Raw genomic sequence first — 27,931 nt, 5'->3', positions numbered from 1 at the left:
GTATTAGACACAACCAAACAGAAAATAGGAGACCTTAATAGCACAAGGAGCACTGACATTTTTCTTTGAAACACAAGAAATAATGGGTTAAGATGAAATATGATAAAATTCATTTCCTTGAAATAATATTTTTCCTAGCAGAGTGGTGCAGAATAGGAAAGCGTTCAACAATTATGATTTATGCTTCTAGCAAAATCAAGGGCTTGTCTCAGAAATAATGAGATTAAAACCCCTTTCAACAACTACAATTTGGATTCTTATTTGTTTCTCGTGTTTTTAGCTTTTGGGGCTTGTGTTATCATGAAGAAATGAAACTCCCATAATCTGATAACCTCAGGCACTGGGGTTTCCAGAATAAAATAAAACTAAGAATATCATGAAGTCCCAGGGATGGGATTTACAAGTGCCCAATGGCCTGGATGAAGTTAACTCAGGCAGCAAATGAGGGCCCTGCTGAGGGTATTGAACTGCAGGAAGGGAGGATATTCCTCAGCCAAACAGACTTGGAGAGATCTGAGCCAAAGACCAGGATTTCAGGGGAGGGTAAAGGGAAATCTGGGCTGCAGGAGGGAGGCTGGGAAAGGCTGTACAGGTACAGTGCAGGAAAAAGGACTGTATCAGGTGAACAGATCACCTGGCTGAGAAAGAGCTTTGCATTTCTCCCTGAAGGCAGTATCAGCACAATTCCTTTGTATCCTGTAGTCTCTCAAATTGGCTACAGTAGGACAGTCATGTTTTTCAGGCCTTCAGAATTAGGTTGATTGGAAAGAATCTGTGATTTTTCTCACCACCTATCTTACAACCTCCATATTCCTTCAATGTCCAGGCATGAGAATGCATTTTTCTCTCCCATGCTTTTCTGAGTAAAGAGTAAAACTGTCTTCAGTTTATTTTTATTACATACAAGGCATTTGAATGAGAAATGTTATCTGAGTTTCTCATTGATGTTAACTTGAGAATTTTCCCCAGGGTCTTACAAACTTCCACTGTTCCACATATGTCATGTTTTCTGCTGCTACTGGCATGTTGCTTCATAGATTGAATTATATTATTGCATAGGCTTGAAATCTCAGGGTGGTCTCTAGAGGCTGGGATTTGTCTTAAAGAACAACCCTTAGCACAAGCTGGTACAGAAACTGTCCCTCCTGAACCTCAGCAGTACTTTTGATTTAGCAGTCTGTTGAACTTCTTTCTTGTCCTTGCCCTTGCTGGAGTGACTTGTGCTGATCTGTATCAGAAACCAGCTGAGTTGCCCAAACACATGATAATGGGAAAGACAAAAAATTGCCATTCTGCTGCACTAACAGGCTTCTGCTCCAGGATGTGAATGACTGGTGTTGGACAATTTCTTTGTCTGTGTGAAACTTGGGAAGTACCATAAAGGAGTTCCTACTATTTTTAATCGTTTGTGGAAATCTGTAATCCAAATCACAATCAAGTGCTGAAGTGTTCCATGTAATCTTAATTCAGAAACATGTCAGCATTAATTGCATTTTGTTAGCAGTATGAAAGGAATCTTCTCAGCACACACCAGATCATACATATCAAAGTACTTGGGACCAAAATAAAACAATGTACCACTTGAACCCTAATGCTTCAGAAAGGTAAAGGGAGTTATTTGTATATTTACTTATGCCTGGTTCTGCTGTAAGGTTATTCTAAATTACTCTTCCACACACCTTTCTCTGTGAAGTATTTAGATACTCCTGGGTGTTCAGAAAAATACCTGGCCTCAGTCCAGCTGTCTTTTGTCTAGATTTAAGATTGTATGGTCTGTCTCAGCAACAGCACAGACCTCTTCTCCCTTTCTTGTAGGGGAAACTTCAGTGAGATGTTTTGGGAGGGAGATGTTCATAAGACAGATGGATTTCTAACTTCATAGTGAAACACACAGCAAAAGCCATCTTATGAAAGATAATGTTATGAAACAAAGGAGAACAAAAGCTGTACAAATTAGAGAGAACATGGTCAGTGACTTTTTCAGTGACTTTTTTAGTTAGAAATCTTTACTGTCATCAAATGTCAACAGAATTCATTCATAGATCCAACTTAGAAAGACACAAAATGCTTAGGACTTGAAAGGAGTTGAAAATTCATCGCAAGTAGCATGAACACATTTGTTCCTGCAATTTGACTGTCTGCAAATTAAACAGTTTATCCTTGATCTTTGTACCAGTTTCATCAGCAGAGATGGGTTTGGCTGTAGAACAATGTCACCTTGGACCACAAATTAACTATCTGGATTTATGTGTGGCAGTTGCAAGGAGCTTTTCAGGGGTGGGGGATGTGTGTTGGTGGTGGTGTGTTCAGAGGGGGGTTTTTAAATATAGTTATTTCTTCAGCATGGCCAATGTGATCAGGGCTGTCCCACAAGACTTTTGTTCTTGGACGGTGCAGATCAGGCCCACAAGAATCAGCCTGCTGATTTACCATGTCAGAACAGCTTTTCCCTCCTCCTTTGCCCTGTTAGGCTGTAGTTCTTTGTGAACCAGGCAGCAACATCACCATTCTCTGCAATGTTTCCACAGCTCCCTGTTGAGCCTTAACTCTGAACCCAAGCAGGGAGAGGAATATACATTATCCTTATTATTATGGTTCCATCTGAATAAACAGCCACAGTCCTGGAGAAGAATCATAGAATCATAGAATCATAGGATCATAGAATCAGCTGGGTTGGAAGGGACCTCCGAGATCATCAAGTCCAACCCTTGATCCAACCCCGCTGTGGTTCCCAGCCCATGGCACTGATGCCACATCCAGTCTCTTCTTAAAAACCTCCAGGGATGGAGAATCCACCCCTTCCCTGGGCAGCCCATTCCAATGGCTGATCACCCTCTCTGCAAAGAAATTCTTTCTGATATCCAACCTAAACCTCCCCTGAGAGAATGAGAGCATGGCCAGCCCTTGGGGAGGGCACTGCTGGAAGGACACTGCACCCCTGCAGTGGTGAGCTCTGCATGGCACTCACAGCTCAGCTGGGCACCCACATTTGGGAGAGTTTGCTCTGTTTTCAGAGCAGGTCCATGCCCCAAGGGCAAAACTGCCCTCCAGATGGAACCCAGTGAGGTAACGGGGCTTCAGCCGCAGACCAAACAGCCAAATGTCTTCTCCAAAGCTATCCCCGTTTATTTATTTTTACAAGGTTTTGATTCATTTTGTTTGAGTGAAACGGCTGCTATTCCTGCCTTTGCTCAGTTTGAACATGTTTTAATAGAGGATTAGTCTCCTGGGGCAGGTGCAAGGGAAGTGCTCGCAGGGTCCGACAGTGAAAAGAACCGGCCGGGAGGGAACAAAACCCCGACACGTTGTGGTTTAATGAGCCCATTTAAACAGGAGTGAATGTTTGACATTTACATTTCCCTGTCTCCCGTACGAGGCCAGAACAACGTTCTGAAAATATAAAAGGGGTGGAAAATATTTTGCTTGAAACAAAATAGAAAAAAAAAATAAAAATCCCTTTAATTTATCGAGCCTCCAGCCCTGACAACTTGTCATGGGAAAAAGTGGGTGCGTTTCATCCCTCGGGACAACTCTGCTTTCAGTTGTTCCACGGATCAGCTCTGGTGTCACTTTGGAGAAAAGACACCTGCTCCTTCCTCAGCCAGTGGTGCGACAGCAAACTCTGCTTAAAAATTAACAAAAACTTAAAAGGAAGAGAAAAAAAAAGAAAGTGAAATGGATGAAAATCAGAGAGTGGAGATAGGAGAATTATAAGAGAGGGGATAGGAGAATTATAAGAGAGGCAAAAAATTAATAAAGCCTATGTTATTTATTCTAACTTTCTAAAGCCATGACTAATGCATAATTTAAATATGTTTAATTAATTAAGCCAGTAAATGGATACCTAGCAATTTCAAGGAGCTTGCAAATAAGCTCAAATAGATTACATTATCAGAACAGGCAGAGAGCATGCCCAATAATATCTGAGCTAATTTGTCTGTTAAATAACACATCATTGTTCCACTTCAAATTCCTCCTTTAGACCTCTTTGCTCTGTTGCACCTGTGAATGGTAAGGCTGGTGGTTTGCAAAGAATACTGCTTATTAGGGTGGGGAAATTTATCTCATTGTCTTCTGATTTATACTACTTCCTAGCACAGGAATTTTTCTAATCTGTTTAGAAGGAGTTTAGCTCAGTAGGCTTCTAGTAAGAACAAGGGCTTGTAGACAGCACACTAATATTACTAAGAAATTAGTAGAAAGAATGGCATTCAGTAGTGGTTTAGTTCTTGAAAGTCACAGTCATAATTAAAGATACATTTTCTACTTAACTTTCTAAGAATAGCAAAGCATAACAGAGACTTTTCATCTCCGTGATAAATGTTATCTGCAATATTTTCATTGTCTTAACATTTTTTAGGAAACTTATGAATGCATAAAAAAAGAAAGAACGACAATACAAATTAAAGACTTGATATCTATCTGAACAAAACTGCTTAGATGAAACAAAAGCTGGTCTGGGTGTCTGCCAAAACTTATATCTAACACAGATCCCTCCAGGCTCAGCTAACCTTGGTTTTGATGATGGAGAGAGAGAAACAGGACAAAAAAAAGGCAGGCAGAGAGCAAGAGAATGCAGTTGTGTGGCAGCAGAAGTGATGTAAGTATTTGTACAGGAACAGGTTTGTGTTGTGGGGAGAACTGCAAGGAATGAGAGTGAAGGTGAGGATGTCTGCACAAAGGTGCTTTTTGACCTGCAATGAGCCAAAATGCAATTAATGAATAAGATGACAAAGGAAAGTTTTATGTCAAAAACCAGTGAAGACTTCACAAAGAACTCTAATCCCATCTGCCTCTCTCCCAGAAAGATTAAGATTAATCCAGAAATTATTTTGAGCCTTCTATAAAGTCCTAAACCTTTTCAATATAACTCAAAAACCAATCTTGGCTTGAATTCAAAAGGCCACTGTGTGTTTTGCAGTCGCTGACATCTGAATATCTCATTAGTGTGTTGAAATTATCACTCAAATGACCGTTTTATTTGCCTAAGTGCTGATTTAATAGACCAAATGCAAGATTTGGCAGCATTGTCAAGGCACCCATGTTTGAAAATGGAATGCTGACTTGGAATTATGTGTGACAGTCTTTGTGCTCCTGCTCAGTGCAAGCAAGAATTCAACCTCTCCATCATTGCAGTTCTTACATCCCAACCTGAGGTACTGTAAGCAATCATCCTACCAGGTGCCACAATGCAGCCAGGTTTTGTCCTTGGGTTCTGTTTGGTTTTGTTTGATTGTTTGGGGGTTTTTCAATTTATTTTAAGGGAAAGCACCGCATGTCTTTATTTTTTTTATTTTTTTCATTTTTAACTGATTTTAAAGCTTTTAGTTCAAACTTCAGTTCCTGGGTATAACAGCTGATGTGAGCTTGAAGGAAACAGTCCAGAGAACAGCTCTGTAGTTGTCAGAAGCAGCGAGACCAGGAGATTAGAGGGTCCAGAAAGGATGAACAAAGGAAGGGTTAAGGGCACCCTGAATGGCACCCTTGCTGATGACAAGTGGATGATGACTGATGAAAAGCTGTTAGATAACCACCTTCCATTGGATCCATATTCTACAGATAGGAAACTATTTAAATGGCAGATGTTTAGGTTAAAATATCTCTCATTTAACCATTGAACTGACCAATCTGGGAATTTTGGTTAGGCTGTGTCACTAAACATTGAAACATGCATTCCAAATTTAAAAGAAACCCCACAGCAACAACAAACCCCTCAAGACCTCCTGTTATAAGAAACTCATCTGATATCACCAGATAAAATTGTTTGAAAATACAGATGAATCGTGCAAGTGAGCTCATTTGGTTAATAAATGGGTTATCCTTGTAGGAGTTTTATAGTAACGTGGGAGAGCTTTGTGAGACAGAAGGAACCTCCTTCTCTCTGCCTTTTCTACTGCTGGTAACTGCAAGCACACAGAAAAGGTGCTATGTTTGCACAGTGTTATTATTCAGACCTATCAATGCTAAAAATCCTTTTTAGCTAATCTGTCCTCACTGCTGGAAACACACTGGCATTTCTGGAAGTCCTGGTGTTTTCTCCAGACAAGCTCTGGCATAATTCCAGCAGTGATTCTGACCCTTCAAAGCCCTGGGACTGCAGTTAAGGCCAGTCAGTGCCACCAAACTGTGACAGGTCTGTGGGGTGGGCAAACAGCACAGAGAGGCTCTGATGCTGCCCCAGCACTTATTTGAACTGATTCCCCTGAAATATTTTGGATAACATTTTCAGAGCAGCATCCCTATTTTGTCAAAGAAAAAAAATAAAAAAGTGATGGTTTATTATTGCATAAGGATGCCCAGTGCAAAAACACCTTCAAAAAGTGAACATACAGGTGTCCATATGAACCCCAGTCACAGGGGGATGCACATACAGATATTTGAGTGTTCAAATGTCTGCACACAAAATCAGGAGGAAAACAGACGTGTTCCTCAACTAGACATTTTTATTTTTGAAATTGATAGTGCCTATTACATGCAAACTGCTTTGCATTTTTACAGTTAGCAAATGTCAATAAATCCATGGCAGGTAAAAGGGCACTGCTGCTATGGCAGTTATTGGAATTCTATACTTTGTCAAATATATGTACCTCTTAATTCAATAATCTTTAAAAGCAATACTCATTGTGGTTTCAAGTATGACACCTGACCTTTTGTTAATGTCAAATACCATTTTACTTTAGCATGGGAAATTATTATATTTCTATAAATATAATCATTATTCTTGGGGAAAATGTATTAAAGAAATAGAATAGGGAACCGATCAGCTAATCAATTATTTCCCATGACAGTGATTTTATGTATTGTTGTTGACATTTCTGTAAGTACCCTAAGAAAGCCCATGGTATAAAAGAAAACAGTAACTCTGAGTCAAAATTCTACCTGTAACACTGGCCTTCTAGCTGAGAGCAGAGGAAAAACCGAAATTCTGTTGTGCTGATTGGCAAGAAGAATGTAGCATTAAGTTGTTTTTCCAGCCAAGCTCGATAAAAATCTCTGGCAACAGCTGTACAATGTGTGGTTTGGAACTTTCCTTAAAGGTAGCTGAGTTAAGTACAATTTACAAAATACCTATTTAGTTGTCATAGATATGTCCAGTTCTGCCTTAAAAGCAAGCCAGCAGCAGGGGAGATAAAGAATTCAGTTCCACATCATTAGGAGACACAGAATTTCTTTGCTACCCTGAGCAAATACACTTGCACTGAATGAAAGGTATCAGTTCAGCTCCAACCTGGTGCTTGACCAGGGTGTTCACACAGATTATCTATCAGTGTGTGTGCTTTGCTTTTCACCTTGACAGGATAAATCTCACTGATTCATGGGAGCGTTTGTGTTAAAGGGGGAGCGGGGGTTAAAAAAGGGCTCTGAAAATATGTGTATTTTTCACTTATCTCTACATATGTAAATATAGCAGGAGGTGCATTTCTGCTGAGCAGCTGGGCTGTGCTGAACAACCTTGCACAGAGAAGTGCATTGTCCTTTCTGCTGGGACAGGCCAAGGCAGAGCTGTGGTCTGTGCAAGAAAAGCAATGTACATTCCCTTTGTTTATGATGTGCCTCCAATGGTGCTGCATGTGCCAGAAAATTACTCTTTAAATAGCAACCTTCTTCACCTTCCATACTTGGCATTGACATTGTTTTCTTTATGAGGTAAAGTGCAGAAAGATACAACACAGCCTTAGCATGGCTCAGGAAGAGAGGAGTGCCAGATTTAGACTTTGTTTATGACATAGTTCTTCTATGAATATGCAAGCAAAAATCAAAAGACTCTCCAGCTTGCGAAAAAGAATTCATTATAAAACCCCACAACAAACCTAATGAGAACTTTAACGATTCCTGATTCAAACATCACATTAGAGGGCAAAAGAGTAGCAAAAGAGCAGCAGGGATGAATCAGCTGCCTTACTAATGTATGAAATAATGGAACGAAAACATGAGATTATTTTGGAATATTTATGTGGGCATTTTAGGTTATCAAGCTTTCTGCGTGTTATTTATAAGGAGAAAGATGGGTTAAAACCTGGGAGTCAGATTTGAAAGGGCCTTTCACCTCCGGGAGTCTCTTTGCTAAAGATAACAGAAGACTCAGTCACCTCGACAGTAATTTTTAAAAATGAACCACCACCTAAAGAGGAGAGAATTTTCCAGAGGCAGCATTTTCCTACTGCTGGTACAGACTTTGCTAAATTTGGCCTGGACATTTTGCCCCTCGACATCCAGTGATTGAAATGACCAATAGAGGCTGTGGCCACAGCCCTGAAAAAAGCTCTGCTACCTCCTTGTAATTCATTGCTGGTTGCTTTGCTTCCCCTAAAAGTCAGCTCCTCATTTACAGTTGATATAAGTCTTTCTCTAAAGGCTGGAGGAAAGGTAATGTGACTTTTGAACCTGCTTTTCAGGACACACACACACAAAAGTCTTCTCCAAGATGTCACTGAGTTGGTTGGTGCTGTTTTCCATCATGGGAAGAGACTCCCCCAGAGCTCTGGGAGGGGAAGGAGGTGAAGACTGGCACTCAGTGGAGAATCTTCTGCAAAATTCAGTCGTTAACTGACAACCAGGAGTTGGTAATGGAAAATTTAAAAACAAAAAGTGAACGTTCAATTCAAATCTTACACCTGGATATGCAGATATGAAAGCGGGTGGATTCCTACCAGATTTACTAAGAGATATATTTGAAAGTAAATGCCTTTGAAAAACCTAGGTATTTAATGAAAATAAATTAATTAACGTGAATAAATTACAAAAAAATCAACAAAATCTCTGGCATTCTCTAGAAAAATGCATGGAATATCTGACAGCTGTGGGTCTGTTCACTGAACACTTTCGAGGACTGAAAGACAACAGGGAATAAGAGAAACACAGAGAGTGCTCTGAAAAAGAAAAGACAGAGTGCACTCTACATTCTTGACCACAACCTAACAAACCAAGGGTGTTTGGGGGTACAAGAGTGGCTGCAGAGTCTTTGGACAGAGCCATATGCATGCATTTAATTGCAAAATCAGGTTGAAAAACACCTGTTATTTCATGAGAACCTTAAACCTACAGTTTTGTCCAATAGGCCACTAAAGCCTGTATTTAACCTTCATTACCTGAATGGTTCCATGCCCTCCCAGCCTAATGAAATGAGGTGGTTTCAGGGCCTTTAAGCCACATTGTGAAAACTCCTCAGGCCCAAGTGCAGTGTTAGAGGTGGGGAGCACTAATTTTAAGGTGCAGTAACATGCACCACACAAGGACCTTGCACGTGTTATCTTCTCTTTTCAGCTACAAATTTATCTCTTTTAATGTGAGACAATGGAGCACGGGAAGAGATAAGGAAAGGAATATGACACTGGGAGCCCGACTGGTTTAGCTGAAAATTCAGCAGCACCTCCTGCTCTGCTGAAGGAATGTAACCTGCTGGTGACAGCAATCGTGGCTTGACAGAGGATCAATCACCAGAGTTACAAGTGCTTTGCCCTTTTCCTGATATGTGACAGTTTTGGAAAACAGCATCCCAGATAATCCCTGGGGGAACAACTTTTTGGATTATCTCTGGTGACCCCAGTTTTCCTTCACAAACACGTGTGTGCTTCATGTTCTCAGCCCCAGTTAGGATAATAGCCTTGGTAACAATGGAGTGCAGAATAACTAAGGAGCTTTTCTGGGCTTGGCAGGCACCAAAGGCACCTTGAGCAAACAGGATAAAACAACAACAACCACCACAGAAGTGTAAAGGTACCTGCAGCTGCACTGGTGGGAACAGCTTTACTGACTGTCAGCAGTTTGATTCACTCCTTGCATTTCTTCTGGTTTTAGCCAGTGGAACTTTAGTGAAATGGCCATTTTAGTTCCCTTCCAAAATTCACACTTCCATTAGTTTAAAATTGGAATATCAAAGCAATGAGCCAGACCCCTTTTGTTTGGCCGGTGTTCATCCTGTAACCACCTAAGTGACTCCATGTCCAAAGACTAGAGAGGAAAATTTGAAAGATTAGGACACACAGAGTTTTGAAAGGATTTGCCAACTTTGGCATTTGCACCTGTGTAACCAGCAAAGGGCAAAGTTTAGCCCTTAATGTTGTTTTATCCTGGCAGCATTTGAATATATCCTGGTTTGATTTTGCATCAGCTCCTAACTCCTTAACAGTTTTTAAATATGGTTGTGACTTCCCGCTGGGGTCACTGAGCAGTGTTAGTTAAACATTCAGAGTGTGATATTTTATTACAGTTAGGCTTTCCAAAAGCCAAGAGGAATGCAGGAGTAAAACACTAGAGGTGGAATTTTTAAAGTCTATTTGGCTTCCAATCCATCTCACTTATTAACATATATTTTAAGGATATCGATTCCAAAGGAGAAAGGCACCCACCAAGAGAGGCCCAAGATAAAGGCTAATGTGTAAATTGCTTTAAAAACTGTAGTTACTGTAATTACATGGAGCATTTTACAAGCAGCTAGGGACTGCTTTGGATGGATGACTCACATTTAATCAGTCTCTGGCACAGATTGCCTCTCTTTCACACCTCACCTTTCTCAAGTACCATTCTAGGGAAACCTGCTGGAATTGTGAGCTTTGTTATCACATTTATCTCTGTTCAGCCTCCAAAAGAGTGACTTTCCCAGATCTCACAGGAGATATGGGCCTGCCTCCTTTTTTCAGGAATATATGTCTTTCTTTTCATTTTCAGGCAAACTCCATTCAGCCATCCAGGCCAGGTTTGTAATCACATAGAACATTATGTGTGAAACACAGAAAATGTTGGTTTGTTGATGTCTCTACCTCAGACCACAAGATAAAGGAAGCACTCACGGCCCTTTGTACTCACAGGACATAAACACTTGTGCTAAATCTTTTCTGAAATGCGACTTATTTATTCTGTGGGCTTTTTTTTTTTAAATTATTATTATTTGTATTAGCTGCCAAGAAAGTGTCAGTTAAAAAAAGGGGCCCCCAAATGATCTATGCCTTTCAAAGCCAGGAGGAAACAGAAAATAATTAGATATAGTAAATGTGAAAATTGATCTATCTGAAGAGTGTGCAGTTTACAAGCAAGGAATCAATCAGTTTACACCATACAGATTAAAAACATGTATCATTGTTCTTAATGGTTCAAGTTGTAAAGGTCTGAAAGTCTAAATAGAATTCCTGATGATTACTTTTATTAAAATCCTAAGTATTGGAAGATATACAATGGCTGCCTAGATTGATTACTGTATTATCTGCTTTGTAGAAAAATAATGCCCTTTACTTTTTGCTTGTTGCAAAAGTCCTCATTACTATGCCTAATATACTCTGTCCCTGGAGTAAATTAAAGCATTTCCTTCTTTTGTACTGTATTTTCCTTTAAGTTGGATTCCTAGAAATACTGGGACTATGCTGTGACATCTGAGTTCTGGAGATCAATTTATAGCTGCTAAAGATCATGAAGAATTGCCCATTAAAACAGTTACTATTTGACAAATAACAACATTTGTGTTTAGCCTGGATATTTATCAGGCAGACAGAGCACTTATTCCTGATGTCTGGATGAAGGTCTGCATGAACAAACTTCTTAATCAGTTGGGGTCTGTTATTAAACCACATCTTATTTAAATAGAAACCACCAGCCTGCACTTTTACATATAATAGTACTTCACATTCATATTTTTCACTTCATATTTTAAAGTTCTAAACTCAAAATGGGCTTTGGACAATTTCTTAATTGTTTGTGAGGGAAGGCTTTTTTTAAGCAAAACATCTTGTCAAAATGAAAATGTATCCTTTTAATTTTTGTGTTGTATAAGAGTGTGGTATCAAAAATGTGCAAACAAAAATCATTTCTATGTAAGTTTTGTTCTGAAAACATCAACATGTTACCAGTAGCCCTCCTGGTTTTGTTTCCAGAGAATACATTGGTTAAATTGACACTATTTTGTGGAATTTGTCAGCACTGATGGAACTGTATTCTATGGAAAAACACAGTTTCATCAGAGGTGTTCCAAGCAGCTTAGAGATCAAACCCACAGGGAAAAAAAAGAGAAACCTTTACATAGGTCCCAGTTACAGTCTACAATTTTTAGTAAGGAATTGACTTAACTAAAATAAAGAGGTGTGGATAAGACAAAAGTTTCCAAGGAGAGCTTTGTGGTCCATCATCCTACTTAATTTCCTTTTGGATTATGTGAGAGTTGTTAAATGTTGAGGATTTCTGTTCAAATGGATCCCAGCATGGGACTACTTAATTTTTGTTTACTGTTCAAACTACTACAGGTACAGCATGCATTTTAACAGCAAATTATGAATTTGGCCCCTATATTTCATTTTATGTATTCTGAATGCAGTACCAGCTCTGGTTTTTGAGGACAGGCTCAAAATCCACGGAACTTGTTTCAAGAAGGAATGAATAACAGACACACCATTTTCTTCCATGAATAATTATATTCTGCATTTCCAAAGCATTTATTTTTCAAAGCTGTATAGGAATATTAGCAAAACAATCACCACAACACCCTTGTGTGCCAGGTTTTACACACAGCAAAAGAGATAGAAAATAAGGTGCCTGGCACTTTAGTCCTATAACTAGGGTGTCAAGCTCCTAAAGTAATGCAAATAACAATAATGGTATGGGAGAAACCTTTCAAGTTTGAGTCTCTAACTGGCTTGATTTTCATAGGTTTAGACTTCTGAGAACTCACAACTGCCTTTGAAGTCAATTGAAAATGTGAGTGTCAGCACACATTAAAATCAGACCACTAATTTGGATGCTTAAACATGAGATTTAAATTCACAAGTCAAAGTTTGGAAAAATTCACCTGAGTGACTTTTCCAAAGGTACCTTATAAACCAGTGTCAGAACCAGGAGATTCTTGATTTTCAACATCTTGTTTTCACAAAGATTCCAGCACAATGGACTAAACAAGTCACTGTGTGATAGATCTGTGCATCTAAAGTAAGTTGGAGTGGGAAGGGCACCATGGTCCAGATACTGCAAGGGCAAGAGAACATTCCCTTCCTCTCAGAGCAGCCTAATTGCAGATTTCTGATCCCACACTGCTTCGTGGAGAGGGCTCTGAAAAAATCTGATTATTTTATATAAATCCTCCTCTCACCTGCCTGCATGTTACCTCCTGCTTTGCTCCACAGAGCTGACTGGAATAGCAGTTATTGGCTCCAAAACTCTGTGGTTGAGCTTTTTTAACACTTTTTAGAAGTTATGCACCAGATTGTGCTGTCCAGTGTCCCAGGTCACTTCCTCAGCCCCAGTGGAGCACCAGGAATTTTTCTCAGTTCTGGTTGTTACTGTGCAGAGAGTATTGAGAGAAGAGAGACTGTGAGGAGCAGCTTCTCCTCAGCTGGCAGTCCCAGGAGGTGGGCACAGTGCAGAAAGAGTGTTCCTTCATCTGTATCATCTCCCAGCTTTAATGAGGCAGCCAAAGTTACCTTCTGTGTCAGGTCTGCAGCAAGACTCAAGAACTAATGAACACACTAATGAACACACCAAGAGTTCCTAACGCTGAAATAAGGGCCAGAGCTGGTGAATTCTGGCTGGTGCGAACTCCATGGGTAGACATGTCTCAGGATATCCTCCCTCAGTCAGTGCTGCCACTCCAGAGAAGTCAGTTTGTGATGTGAATCACCAAACACTGAGAACCCAACATCCATGTCAGTGAATCACCAAACACTGAGAACCCAACATCCATGTCAGTGAATCATCAAACTGAGAACCCAAAATCCGTGTCATGTGTTTGAATCTGGGCTAGTTCTGGCTTGTCTTGTGGCCTGAATGCCCACCACTGCTCAGGTGCCATCAGAGGCACTCCTGAAACATCCTCCAGCTCAGTGATACCCAGAAGGATCAGGGCTATTTTTGTGTGTGAGCTGCAGCTCAGGGTTTTGGGAGGAGGAGGAGGTTTGCTTCCAGAGTGCCCTGGTAATTCATGTGCCCCTCATGGAGGCACAGCCTCCCTGCACTCCTGGGCTGCTGCTGCACCTGGGTACCTCCAAGGCCAGCACCCCTCAGGAGCTTGCCTGCAGTGGAACTCTGGAAGGTGGGCACTGGTGAGATATCTCAGGTTTATAAACTATGCAGGAGGAGCAGTACAAGTTGGGAGTTACAGAAGCTAAGCTGTGTTATGACAAAGAGTTGTTTCATCCTTTGAATGCTCAGGAGCAGATCCTACAACCTCACTCACCAAAGCCCCACCTGAGAGCCCTGTTCATACCCAGCTGACCTTCACAGGATGAAATAATGGAGTAATGCTGTTGCTGTACTAAAACTGCATAAAATCTGAACAATACTGTAAATAAGGAAAGCTTACCATGCTTTAGTGTATCTTCTTTCCACTACATTTTGTGAGAGAATGAGGCATATGAACACCAGAAAAGAGTCAGCTTAGATTGTGATTCTTGCAGCTTTAATTATGAGCAGCTCCAAGTCTCTGTGTTTACAGAAGAGAGATTACCTACATGTTATTTGAAAACCATCGGGTGTAAGTTTATAGTGGTAACAGGCAAGTCTAATTTTTTTTCATACTTAGGATTTAATAGGTACAGAATGCTGCCCAGGGGAAAAAAAAATGAACAAGTAGTAACTTGATATTTATTCTACACAGACGTGAAGAAAGCTTAAAGAAATACACAATGTCTGAAACATTGACATGTATAACTATTTTAATTGTAATGTTGCTTTTCTAATAGGCTTTTCTGCTGTGGTACAGGTTGAAATAGTTGCAAGGTTTTCCAGCCCCCCAAAACCAGCCCCCAACCCCAAAAAAACATGGCAAAAAACTGTATGGAAAAGCTGGTGGTGGAGTCATAAAAACTGCACCAAGTTGATCCAGTCTGAAGCTGAAACCATGGCATTGCACTTTGGATAAATGATGCTGTCTTTCCTAGGCCAGAATATTGTAAATAAATTATTGTCCATATTGTAAATAAGGACTCCTTATTTATATTATATTATATTTATATATTATTATTATATTTATATTATATTATTATATTTATATTATATTATATTATATTATATTTCTCGTCTATTCTGGAGAATATTTCTGAAGAATGCTCAGATGTTTCCTAGTGCAGAGGTTCCCTAGATCTTGAAATCCTGACTTATCACAGCTTCTTTCACGTGCTTAAGCTAAAGCCTATATGAAATATAAAAGCCATTATTTTAAATTCACTTACCTACAGTGGATAATTTTGATTCCATTGAAATTTATACGCATGGTAAATTTATTTGGCGCCTCAGTTCCTTTTTTTAACATTAGAATTGTCATTTGTGTTACCATTTAAGCCAAATTAAATTGTAAAAATACTCAGTTATGTAACCACCAACACCACAGTATTTCTTCTTATTATGGAGACAAACACAGAGTATATTGGAAAAAAAATTGTGAATCTCATTTCTGATCCTAATGAAGCAAGTAACCCATTATACCAAGGTTAATTTGTTGACTCATGATTTCCACTTATCCAATGATACACTGAATCACATGAACAAACCTCTACATCTAATCAGTTTTTTTTTATTGAATCCTGACCTTTTATACACCTTCTTCTTGATTATGAATGACAGTGACCTTTATCTAATTTAAAACACACATACTGATGCAAAAATATGCAAAGTACACATGTAAATTCTGAATTAAGATGAAGATGTGCATAATCTTCCAGGGAGAAATTGCTTTAGAGAGAGATGTTTATATTAGGGCCAATTGAGGGTATGTGGGGAGAAAAAGTGAATTAGTCAGGACTCAGATGGGTTTGGAGGAACAGCTGCAGAGATACCCAAGTCTGTTTAGATTTTCTCAGCTTCTATTTAGGAGCCTGAAATGTCAATATAAATATCAATTTTTATTATGCTATTCAGCTTTTTATGGCATCCATGAAATGATCCAAATGCAATGAAGTCAGACAAAACACCTCTTCACCTGAGGTTTGACACACTCTACCTCGGTATTGCATTTATGTTTCACTCCAAAGACATAATAGTCATTTTCCACAGCACAAATGCTGGGTCAAATTCACAATATTATAAAAGCTGCCTGGTTCACTTGGCCATTTTTCTCATTAAAAAGGCATGGTATGAGCATCATCTGGAGATGGTCTTTTTAATTCAGGATATAATTAGGGATTGCTGTAAACGCTGGAAAATAAATAAACAAATCTAAGAGGAGTGCCTCCTGTGGAAATAAACCTCTCCAACTTTGCTTTGGCTTTTTTTTCTGTTTGTCACTAATGGGGCTGCACTGAAATTACTAAAGATGAACCCAGCAATGGGCACAGCCTGAACCACTGGGTAATCCTATAATCCACTCTCTCTTTTCACAAGTCATTCCTTTCTCTGCATTGCTGTGAACCCCAGTTGTACATCAGCAGCTTTGCTTAAAAAAATACATGAAAATAAAAATATATATACACAGAAAATTTGCAAAACTCCGTGTAAAGACTGTCAAAGCACAAACCTAACAAACACATTCCTCTGAGAGACTCCAACCAAACAGTACCTGGCATTAGCATGTACTTTCATGATTAACAACAGGGGGTTGTCAGACTGCTATTTCTGAAATAAACAGATTTATCCTGACAGATAATCAGCAGTTTGCACTACCTAATACATGTTATCATCCGCCACTGACATCATTACATTAAAAGCACACTTAGTATAATCTTTTGTAGGAAATTAAACAGGTTTTATGACACACTTTTGGTGGTTTTTTTTTTGTGGGGGGGATAGAGGGAATCCTGGGGAAGGGACTGCGAGTTCAGAGAAAAGGTTCATGGCAAACCACCCAGGAAAGACCCCTGGAAATGCCATGCTGTATTTGGGGTTTCTCAATCTAGTAATGCAATTTATAAATAAATTAAAACTAAGTGTTGTGACTGTAAACCATGTCTTGTACTTTTAAACAGCCTTTTATAGTGTCCTTGGCTGTTACCTCAATACTCTTCTGTGTCTCTGCATCTGTCCTGCCAGTTCCACACAAAACCTCACCAGATAGAATCTATTTGTGATCCACTTGTGATCTTGCCATTTACAGACACATTTTTTAGGCTGGCAGGTGGACTTTGGGAGACCATTGAGCACTGCCTGTGTAGTTTTCTGGCAAGAACAACATTTATCTTCTTTAAATTTCAGGTACGTCCTCATGGACCATCTCTTCCTCCCTTGAAGGAGGAGGCACCAGGTTACACAGAACTCTCTGGGCAGGAAAAGCAGAAAAAAAGCAGAAACCTCTGGAGCCCTGCAGGAAATGTGGACCAAGGTCTCCTGCTCAGGGGTTCTCTGTGGATCCTCCCTCCAACCAGCCTGCTCACTGCTCACTTACCTGGCTGCTTCTGCACTGAGCAAGTTTGGACTCAACATAGACAATGAAATTTTAGTAAGAAAAGCTTAATATAGCTCCCATATATATATATATATATGTATATATATGTAATATATAATATATAATATAAAATATATAATATATAATATAGCTTAATATAGCTCCCCTATATATATACACGCACACAATATATATATATGTATATATATAAAATATAAAATATAAAATATATAATATATAATATATAACATACAATGTATAATATATAATGTATAATATATAATATATAATATTAATATATTATATATTATATATTATATATTATATATTATATATTATATATTATATATTATATATTATATATTATATATTATATATTATATATATAATATGCCTGCCCTCCTCCAAGTAAATGATTCTTGCCTCAGCTGTAAGGGTGATGGGAGTTATATCTTCTCATGTTCACTGAGCAAATTCTGAAATTTCTTTCCCTTTTTAAATTTTAGGTTGCCAATTGTCATTATACTGTCACCATTCTGTGAACTCAGGTAACACAGCCAGTGCAAAGGCCAGGTAACAAAAATTGCATGGGGACTGTCACTTGACTTTAACAAGTATTTCATCTCCTTCCTCAGAGGGCATTTTCTAAGCCACAGACTTTCCTGGAGGCCCAAGGCAGATATCACAGTCCTGGCTCCAGGGGCCTGTTGTGTCAAGTCTTATTTCTCCAGAGGCAGAACCTGCATCCCTCTCTCAGTCCTTTGTCTCACATGGAAGGCATTTGGTCTTTCCTGCCTTCTGCCTTCATAACTTGGCAGGAGGAGAAGCAAGAAATGGTGACTGGGGGATTTGTATCCTGTTCATGGACCATTCCCCCAACACCAAAAAACCCAACAATCCCCAACCAACCCAGCAGAACCCAACCAGTGCAGGGCTGAAGTCCCTTACACTGCAAATGTGACCTCTAAATAAAGAAGTGGCAGCACCACACACCTTAAACACATCTGAATTCCTGGGTACTCTTTGTCTCCTATAAAACCCAGCCTTTGACAAATATGTATGTATTGATCAACCACCTCTTACCCTCCTTTCCCCCTTTATTCCTCTTCCTACCATTTCAGTTGCAGTTGTTAAAACTAATGCAGAATTTTGCCACAGATCTTTTGCTTCAGGTGCGCTGGACAAAACTGCAGCACCTGATACTCTGATGTGGAATGGAAATAAATGTTAATCTGACCAAGTGATTTCAGTGGTTTATTTTGTTTTCATTTCTAAAAGTGCTGAATTTCTCCTGACCCACATTCTGCCTGTTTCTTGTACTCCGTGATGTTTGAGGTTGCTTAGATTTTCATTTTCATTTGCATTAGATATTATTTTGTGTCCAAAGGTCAAATGAGCCTTGCTTTTGAGTCAGATGCCTCCTGGCTGCATTTCTAGTAGTTAATCTTTTCACACTGAGAAAAATAAGAAGTGGGAGGCAGTTCAGGCTATCCCAAATAAACAGACAGAAGTAAAGCAACAATTACTTTTCCTGTGTGGACTGCTCTTGCTCATTTCTTCTCGAGAGATAACACTCACTGACATAATGTCAGATAACCATGTTCAGTGTTTCACAGACTTGCCATTTAAAGATTCATTTCCACTCCACTTATTTTCGTTTTATCAGCTCCTCTTTGGGTGCATTTCATCTGTGAAAATTTTCATGCAGGCTCTCCAGAACAGGTATCTGGGAGAGAGGGAAGCAAAGGGGCCTCACTTGACTTAAAACACCTCTAGAAATCATAAAGGGAGTGAGATAGGACAGAAAAATGAGAAGTTCTCACGAGAATAGTTGTTTGCATAAAATCCTCAACTGTTCCTAAAGCTTCAGTGCAGTTCCTGGGGAGGATGGATGTGGAAAGCCTCAGGTTAACTTCAGTCATTACTGAGCATTTTACATCTGCTGAAGAATTCCAACCACATTAAAGGTTGTCAATCTGAACCTTTAGACCAAATAAATAAATAAATAAACAAGGAGCAACTCCAAAGGCAATCAGCAGGCAAGTTACAGATCTGATCCAGCTTTTAACCCCCAGAGATACAAGCACACTTCATGTGCAAAAGATATGCAATGTCTGTACTCTGCAACGTTACATTTTAATGATCTACAGTAGAAGGCAGTGATAAAAAGCAGAATATGACATAATTGTGTGTGTAATTTGATGAGAAGCTGTGGGGAACATTCTTCCTATGCACTTATAGAAAATACTAATGACAAATCACTGACTGAGGACTTTGTTGACAGTTAAAGTTCCTATTTATAGCTATGCATTTACTCAAAACCTCTACAACCTTTACAAAAAAGTAAAAACTTACTTTTTAGGATTCTTTTTTTTTTTCCTTTTCCCCTCTCTAGAATACTTTTAAGGTACAGTTCAGCTCACAGCTACAAGGTTTACTCCATCCTATAGATCCTGCTGCAAGGCACATTACAGTGGAATATCAGGTAACTCATCTTAAAAAGGTGTTTGCTGAGTTACCATAGCAATGGAGAGTTTGCAGAGCAGGAACCACCCCAACAGGGAAAGGGAACTGGCTGCAGGAGGGCACTGACAGGCTGGTTTGGAAAACTGCACAGCCTAAATCAGGAATGAAACCCGGGGGTCACTCCTTTGAGTTTGCTGCAAACGGATTCAGAGGCCTTGATGATACAAACACCTGATTTTGTGCCATTTATTTCAGCAGATTAAACTGAGCTGTGTCAGGCAAACCTGGGGAACCTACAAGGAGACTTGAGCACATAATTGGGAAGTGATTCCATGAAATCCTGCTGATGACTCACCGAGGAACACTTTTGTCCCTGTCAGACATTGGTCATGGAGGGAAAGGTGGGAAGGAGTCAGGAAATAACTGTCTGCTGGGAGAATATTTTAATCCACTTACAAAAAACCTTCCTTGGAAAGGCCTTTTTCTCTCTTTTTTGTATCTCCAGTGGTGAGTCATCTAATCTCATCTCTGTATATTGCTAAACTCCACGGGGATCACCTTTACTTCCCAACTTTACCCTGGCCACAGATTCAGTCAGACAAAAGACCCTTAATGTCTTTCCTTAAGTTCAGCTCACTCCTCTAAAATGCATTCCCCTTCTCTTTCACAAAATGAAAGAAGTCTTTTTTTAGAAATGCCTTTTTTCTTTTCTCTTCTTTTCTGTTTTCTATTTTTTTTCCTGCTGGGGAGGCAGGATGCCTGTATCAAATGTCCCTTTTCTGTAAATCAAAATCGCTTTGTGTGGAGAAAGTTGAGTTGCTGGGAAGAATACATTTCTTTTTCCTGTCTAAAGAGGATTCTCAAATTTTACTTTTAAAACCCACACAGATATGTGTTTTTTCTCCCTACCTTATATTGTCTCTAACTTGTTGTCTCTAACATTAATTTATTCAAAAAACTCTGCACTTGAAAGAGTTAATAAAAATTCTAATTACAGGATAAGAAAGAAAGGTCAGACTCCACTTACATCATTGTGAAGGGCTTTTATTACACCCTGCTATAAAACATATTTCTTTTTTTCAGTTGCCATCCTCACAGGATAACCTGCATACCAATAGGATCTCCAAAATGCCATGAAGCAAAAGATATTTATCTGCTAAATTCTATGTACAGTAACCTTACAAATGCCAGAGAAAGAAAGATTGCCCTCTGCACAGTAATACTTGTGTAGATGTCTTCTTTATGCTAACAATGACAAGGCTCTCTAGGTTTGTACTGTACTCCAAAACCAGAATGCATTTTTTTTTTTCAAAAAGCAGAAACTATATTTCAAAAAGAACAGATGCACATTTTAGGCACTGAAATACTTGATATAGTAAGCAAGTAGTCTCCTGTCTAATCTCTGTCTAATCCAGAAAAGTGAAATGGAAATGTATGACTCAAGTATTCTTGAAGAAATTAGACAGGTTATGTTTGGGAGCATCTCTCTGTCCTGGCTGGTCAACTAAATTTTCATTTTAAGCTCTGTTTGAAGCCTCCCAGACCCGTTACTTGATTAACTCGAGGATGTTACATAGCAAGTTATACAAAAGCAGCCTGGCTCCAAATCTAATTGCTGTCATTTTTTAACTCCAGCTGTGCAAGACAACAAACAAGAACTTCACTGTGGGACAAATGCGAGTCAGAAAAATTCTAATTTTTACAATATATTACTCTTCAAATCCATTACTTTGATTTAGCATGTCCGAAGTTGTTTATATAGTTATTTCAATTATTTTCAGCTCTAAATTCTGACAACAACTGCATAGAAATATACATTAATAAATGCAAGATTTACTGTCTGCTTTCATAAAGACAGTGTGTGCTGTCAGGGGCACCAGTTCAGTATCTCATGTGATGGATGCTCAGAGTTGGAATGGAACTAATGACGTAGGGACTGACTTTCCTTTTCTGAAGGAGTTTTTCAGGAATCACATTCGAATAGTTGCTTCAGAGTTGCACTTTGTTTGCAGGGCAAGCACTGCCTGTCCAACCTCTCTGAACAATAAATATTAACAGAGAACAGTGAAGGTTCCATTTCACCACTTCTGCTGGCGATTTTATTAACTATATGTTTGCCTTGTGGTCTAAATTTATGACAGGCCCATTTGCAGCGAGGCCTGAGGTTTCCTTGTTTACAACGCTGCAAAGTAAAAGGTGACCTTTTGATTTTTGTTTAAAACCTTTCAACAGTTTGTTCTGCTCCAGAGATGGCACCTCAATAAGCATTCAGCCCAGAAAACTCTTGTTTTCCTTTTTGGGGGGTACAGGGCACTGCATCGACTCACAGAGACATTAGAAAACATTTTTAAAAGAGAACACAAACTTGGCTGAAGATCACATTTGTCGATCAGGAAGCTGCTGTGCTGAGATCATACCTGCCATCAGGAAAAGGGAAAGAAAACCAGGGGGTAGGGGACACATAGCTGGCTAAATAAACAGTAAATGAGCTGTTTAAACAGTTGCATCTATACACACAAGCAACAAAAGCATCAAGCACCTGGCGCAATTCTATTAGGACCTAATTCTGGCAACAATACGCATCATTATAGTGGGATCTGATAGCGAGCAAACACTGGAGGCATTACACGTCTTTAGAAGAATCAGACTTCCTACCTTAGCAAGAGTGATAGAAGGTAAGTCCCCCTTTAAAGAAAGTTGTAAGTAAAGCCAGGCAGCGGTTGCAGTGAATTGAGTCCTTTCAGTCACTGTACACATGCAGCAGTTCTGCAATAAGGGAAAAATATAATGGGAGGAGCAGCTGTGAACGAGTGACCTCCCGGAGCTGAGCTCTCTTTGTGAATCGAGCACCGGGAGCCGGTGCCTCTGATTTGCATGGATTATCTCCACTTGAACCGATACATTTAAATCGACTGGCACGGGGGCACGGGGATGAAAAAAGGGATAAAAAAAGAAAGGACGAGGGTGAGCGAGCGGGCGGAGGAGCGAGGGGAGCGATGGGCGCGGAGGGAGCGGAGCGGGCGCTCGGGCTCGGGCAGAGCCGCGGCTCGGGAAGAGCTACAGCTCCCTCTTCATGTGGCAGCCGTAAGCCGAGGAAAGCTGTCATCACGGGGGAGTTTAAAACAGATCCCCCCCTCCCCCCTCCAGCCCGGCTTGTGATGGTCCATTTGATCAGATTCCTATAAACACTCAATAACTCAGCCCGACGTTCGGACCGCGAGCCCCGAGTGATTATAAATCTGCTGAACGCTGCTGAATGATTTCAAACGCAGAAATGTTTGGAACGTAGTGACTCGTTGGGATGTTTCCGAGCGTGCAGTGACAGATTTATCATTTGGGAGCGCACAGGTGACTTTAAAATAGTCAAGGGATGGTGGCATTCAGAGCTTGCCGTGCAGGGAGGTCACCGACAGGATGATGGGCTGTGCTCCAGTTATCCACCATCTACCAAGACAAAAGAGAGACAAAAAAATTTGCATTCAACCACTTCAGAATTTCTCCCTTATTACCATAAATGCCACAAACATTACCTGTTGCACGCTCCTGATTTGATTTAAATGCAGTACTTAAGCTGATTAGAGAAACATGAGAGTGCGTTCAACCCTCTTGAGCCTGCGCCCAATCCAAGAGGATCCTGAACTAAACTTTGATGTTTTTGTTTAGAGTATTTCAAATAAGTTGTTTTTGCACCATGGTATGGAATTTTGCAAACCTCTAGGTGGATTCATTCTGCTCATAAATTAGACCAAAAGTCATGAAAAGATGGCTGGCTGGCCATATGTTCTTTCATCAGGAATGGATGCAATTGCATTCTTTGGGAATCATTAATGGATGAGTTTTGGTGGGACAAAATGGCCTATATTAGCACTTAAACCACCAGAATGTTGTCTTGTAAGAAACATATCTTGCTGTAAAATACTGCTTGTTCAGAGATCAACAGAATGAAAATGTCTGCAAACACAACTATGGCCAAATTCTGTCTCCAGCTCATTTGCAGACCAAGCCGAGTCCAACATGAGTCTGTTGTGTTCCTGTTTCATACTTCTGGGGTAAAGCCTTGGAGTTCTTTTTGTAGGATTCCAGCATTTACTTGTAACAGAGAATCTGGAATGGTGCCTCTGTCTGAACGAAATACAGGGTAAGTACAGTACTTAATCTAGTAATGCTTCTTGGAAATATCACATTTACAGTAAAAATTGCTACAGATAAATGATCCCATGGGCATTGGACAAAGTAGTGGAGAATATATTTGGATTTCTCAGGCATGAAACTCATTCATGAGTTGAATGAGAAACACAACTGTGAGACACAGTTATTGGGGTACCCATAAAGTGCTTGCTCTGAGAAATGCTCTTGGTTCACTGGAGGTTTGGGTGTTTGATTATTTTATTATGAGAGGGGAAGGACTCTTCAACCAGACTCTGCCCATCTGAATATTTACCCAGATGCTATTTAACCTGACTGAAATATCATCTTTCCCTCTGCACTCTCCAGAACTTCTCAACCATGTTCTTAGGTCACATCTTACTCGTGTGTTGGACTCCAAATTTCATTTCTTATTTTCTCAATTGTTCTTTCTCCAGGTAATAACAGATGGATTTGGCTCCAGCAGGGCACTCAGAACTCTCAGCATCAAACCTGTATATGATGGCTGTGTGAAGCAGCCTCCTGGTTCATAGATGGCTTCAAAAAAGATGGACTGGGAACCAAATTTGCTCTCATTACTCTACACCCTGCAGTGCACTGCTCAGCCCTGCAGAATGCCAGGCTGAGTTCAGTGCCACTAACCTGTGTGTCACCAGCAACAGGGAATCCTAGAAAAACAAAGGAATGTCCATCAACAAGAGGGATTTTCACCTGAAAGGTGCAGGTGAGAGGAAATGCCTGTGTGAAGCATCCAGACAGCCACGGAGGGCACCAGAAACATGACAGGGATGAGGAGAAGTGGATGCAGGAGCTGTGGGGTGTGTCTTATTCTCTGGGAAGATGTGTCTGTCTGCAATGTCATCTGCTAAAGGTCATCAAGAGAAGACCTCACTGGAGTTGTGCCTGGAGGCAGTGCTGGCTGAAGGGGTGGGTTTGAGGAGATGGGGTAAGAAAGGGCAAAGGGAAGGGGCAGCTGGAGATTTATGGGCACCTGTTGAGCCAGAGCTCATACAAGAGGTACCTCGGAGGAGACTGGAGAGTCAGGGAAGTCTGCAACAAAAACAAGAGGAGCAGTCTGGGAAACAGAGGAAAGCCAAAGAACATGCTTGCCATCTGGGAGACTAAAAAAGTACAGCAGACAAAACCGAAACAGAAGGTAGAAAAGGAGTGGGAAAATTAATTCCAGCAAAAAATTGTAGGAGACTAGGATCCAAAGAGGAAGGAGAATGTTAGAGAAGTTAGTGAGAAGAACAAAAGGAAGGATCCTCTGTGAATAGAAGGCAAAATGGACTAAGATAAAATAGTGTCTGCATGACCAGGGAGCCTGTGTTAATCAGGAACAACTAAATTGTCACTAGATCAGTTCCACAGAGCAGGATGTGAGGTCATTTCTGGAGGAGGAGGATGTGGGACGTGGGTGGAAAAGGAAAAAAAAGCATTCTGCTAGGAATAGGGAAGAATCCTTTTTTAATTTAATTTTCTTCAACTGGAAAGTGATGCTATAAAATTCCTGCTGGAATAAATCAAAGATGATTAGACTAAATAATTTCATTTTAGGTAGGGGGGAAAATGTCTAGAAAGTGAAGACTCATGAAAATGGTACCTGGCTGAATATCCATGGAAAAAATGAGTCTGAGATCCACACTATTAAAAAAGAACCTTTAGAAATACATGGAAACCTGGGTAGAGGTTCACTTCACCCTCGTGTCGTCTCACTGTACACAACAAGAAGAAAATCTGCTCAATGAAAATCGAGCTGTGGGTGAGGAAATACTGGTGGATGATCAGAAAAGAGAAGGTAAAATTACATGGTGGGACCAAGGCACAGAAGTGCAAAATCCACTCAGGAAAGATGGGAAGAAAGACTAAGTAAACTTGTCTAACTGCCTTCTGTACTCTGATAGATCAGAAAGGAGAAAGAAAGGGTGGTATGAATCAAACAGGAGACATTTGGGCCCAACTAATGCATGGATTTACCAGTCAACAGCCAGCAAGAGATGAAACTGTGCCTTTCTTCTGATAAGCAACACAGATACCATGAGAAAACCAGTCCACAACCAGATCAGGAGTTAAGCTCACTGAAATGGAATGGAACAATCAATAAAAATAAGGCTTTATGGCTCAAAGGGCAAATTTTGTTAATCTGAAAGATTTTGTTAGTGAAATTAGACAGACTGTTCAAGGCCTTGAATGTGGAAGACCCTTGGAATTTCTTTAAATCCAAGATATGTGGAATGTGCAGCTGAGGAAGGGGAGAGAACCCATGGAAAAGTGGTCAAGATATTCCACACAAAGGAAGAACCCCTTGAAGACTTCTGGAGACATGCAGGGCACAGGATGAAATCAAAATGATGTCTCAGCAGCCAGATGTGTATTAGAGGTCAAAACATAAAGTGGAAACTGTCAGCAGTCAAACTGAACTACAACTTGGAAGGAATATTTAAACAAAGAGCAAAGCAATCTTGGTGAAGATGAGACCAAATGAAACATGGCACTTCAATACAAAGGGGAGGTGAAGAAAATCTCTTTACAATTAAACACTAATTGACTAATTCACGTATATTTTCAGAGAGGAAACAGGATAAATAACGGGAAAGAAGCTGTGATGATAAGAATTATCAAACTGGAAGCAAAACTAAAAGTCCAGTGTACTCAGGACAGGGAGAGGTATCAAATAAACTCCATTCCACAATCTGACAAGAAAGGGAACATGAACTCCCAAACCTGGTGGGAAGCAGCTCAGACATGGTACTGCCTGACTGGAGAGGAGCAAATGTATTATCCATTTATCAAAGGGAGACCTATGCAGCTACAAACCCATTAGTTTGACCTCAGTTGCTTCAGAAGAAATTTTGAAGGAAAAAAATAATTGAAGACAGGGAGGGAAATGGAAAATGGGATAACACACAAAAAGGATTTACCAAAGATAGCTCGTACCCAGTGAATTTGTTATTGCTCTTTAATGAGATAACTGATTTTCCAGACAAAGGATTTGTGATACATCTTATCTGTATCTGGGCTGCACATGAGACAGCATTACATAGGAAACAGGGGATTAGAAGAAGAGTTGTAAAGTGGATAAGAGATTGTCTAATGGATAGATGGCAACAGGTGGCACTGAGAGAAGCAGCATCAAACTGCAGGAAATTTACTGGCAGGAATTCTCAAAAATCAGTCTTGGGATCAATCTTTTTTTTAAGATCCAGGCATGAAGAGCAGAAGTATGAAATCTAGAGTTCCCATTGAGCTAGAAAAAAAATGTTGTTACAAAAAAGTAGCAGTGGGGTTTTTTTATTACATCAAATACATGTGTCTGAATATTTTAGATGCATACATGAAATATGGTATTATATTTCTCTATAATAAAAAATGAAATATTCACGCCATTTAAAGACCTGGGAGTGTGGCCTTATCTGAAATTCTGTGTGCAGTCTTTGCACTGGATGTCAGGAAAATATGCTAAATTTGGAATAACTGCAGAGAGGAGCAACTGCAATGGCTGCAGACTGGAGAGCCACCACTCAGGGAGGAGAGGGAAACGCTTTGCTGCTTTTGTCTGACTAAGCAAAAAGCTGAAAGGGGATGTGACTGTTGTGTGTAAATGTATTTATTAGACACTAGGCTGAAAACCAGCCAAACAGAGCTATGGGACAAGGCTGACAAATGGAAAAGCAGCTCATGCTCAGATAAGAAAAGCAGAGATGATTCCAACCATCAGAAAAGTGAATTTTCCAGGCACCCCACAGCTGTAGCGGGGGTAAAAAAAAAAAAAATTAACTGCATTTTAATTGAGATTGATTCTTCTATTAAAGATGCCCTCTCACCTGGTTGCCTGAGCAATTAGAAGACCAGACTTGAGAGATCCCCTGCCTTTTGTTCCCTGTCTGTGATGTGTTCCACTGAACTCAGTGACCTGTCATGTGTCTTCTCCCTCCCCCTTTTTAGTGCCAATCAGTGTCTGTGGGGCTGCTGAAGGCTCAATGGTGTGTCTGTCAGGCTGCAGAACGTGCTGTCTGGAGATGCACTGTG

At 40.0% G+C, this 27,931-nt stretch overlaps 1 protein-coding gene across 1 annotated transcript in view; it reads right to left on the bottom strand.

The window, feature by feature from the left end:
* Positions 1–22,576, bottom strand: part of ADGRL2 (adhesion G protein-coupled receptor L2) — a 371,310-nt gene extending 348,734 nt beyond the window's left edge. The window contains exon 1 of the mRNA XM_027683320.1: positions 22,412–22,576. The gene's annotated coding sequence lies outside the window, so the exon portion shown is untranslated. The remainder of the gene's footprint in view (positions 1–22,411) is intronic.
* Positions 22,577–27,931: the final 5,355 nt, after the last annotated feature.

The sequence above is a fragment of the Neopelma chrysocephalum genome, unplaced genomic scaffold, assembly GCF_003984885.1.
Source record: "Neopelma chrysocephalum unplaced genomic scaffold, ASM398488v2 Primary Assembly neopelma1_64, whole genome shotgun sequence".
Taxonomy (NCBI): domain Eukaryota; kingdom Metazoa; phylum Chordata; class Aves; order Passeriformes; family Pipridae; genus Neopelma; species Neopelma chrysocephalum.
This window is presented reverse-complemented; position numbering and strand designations above follow the sequence as displayed.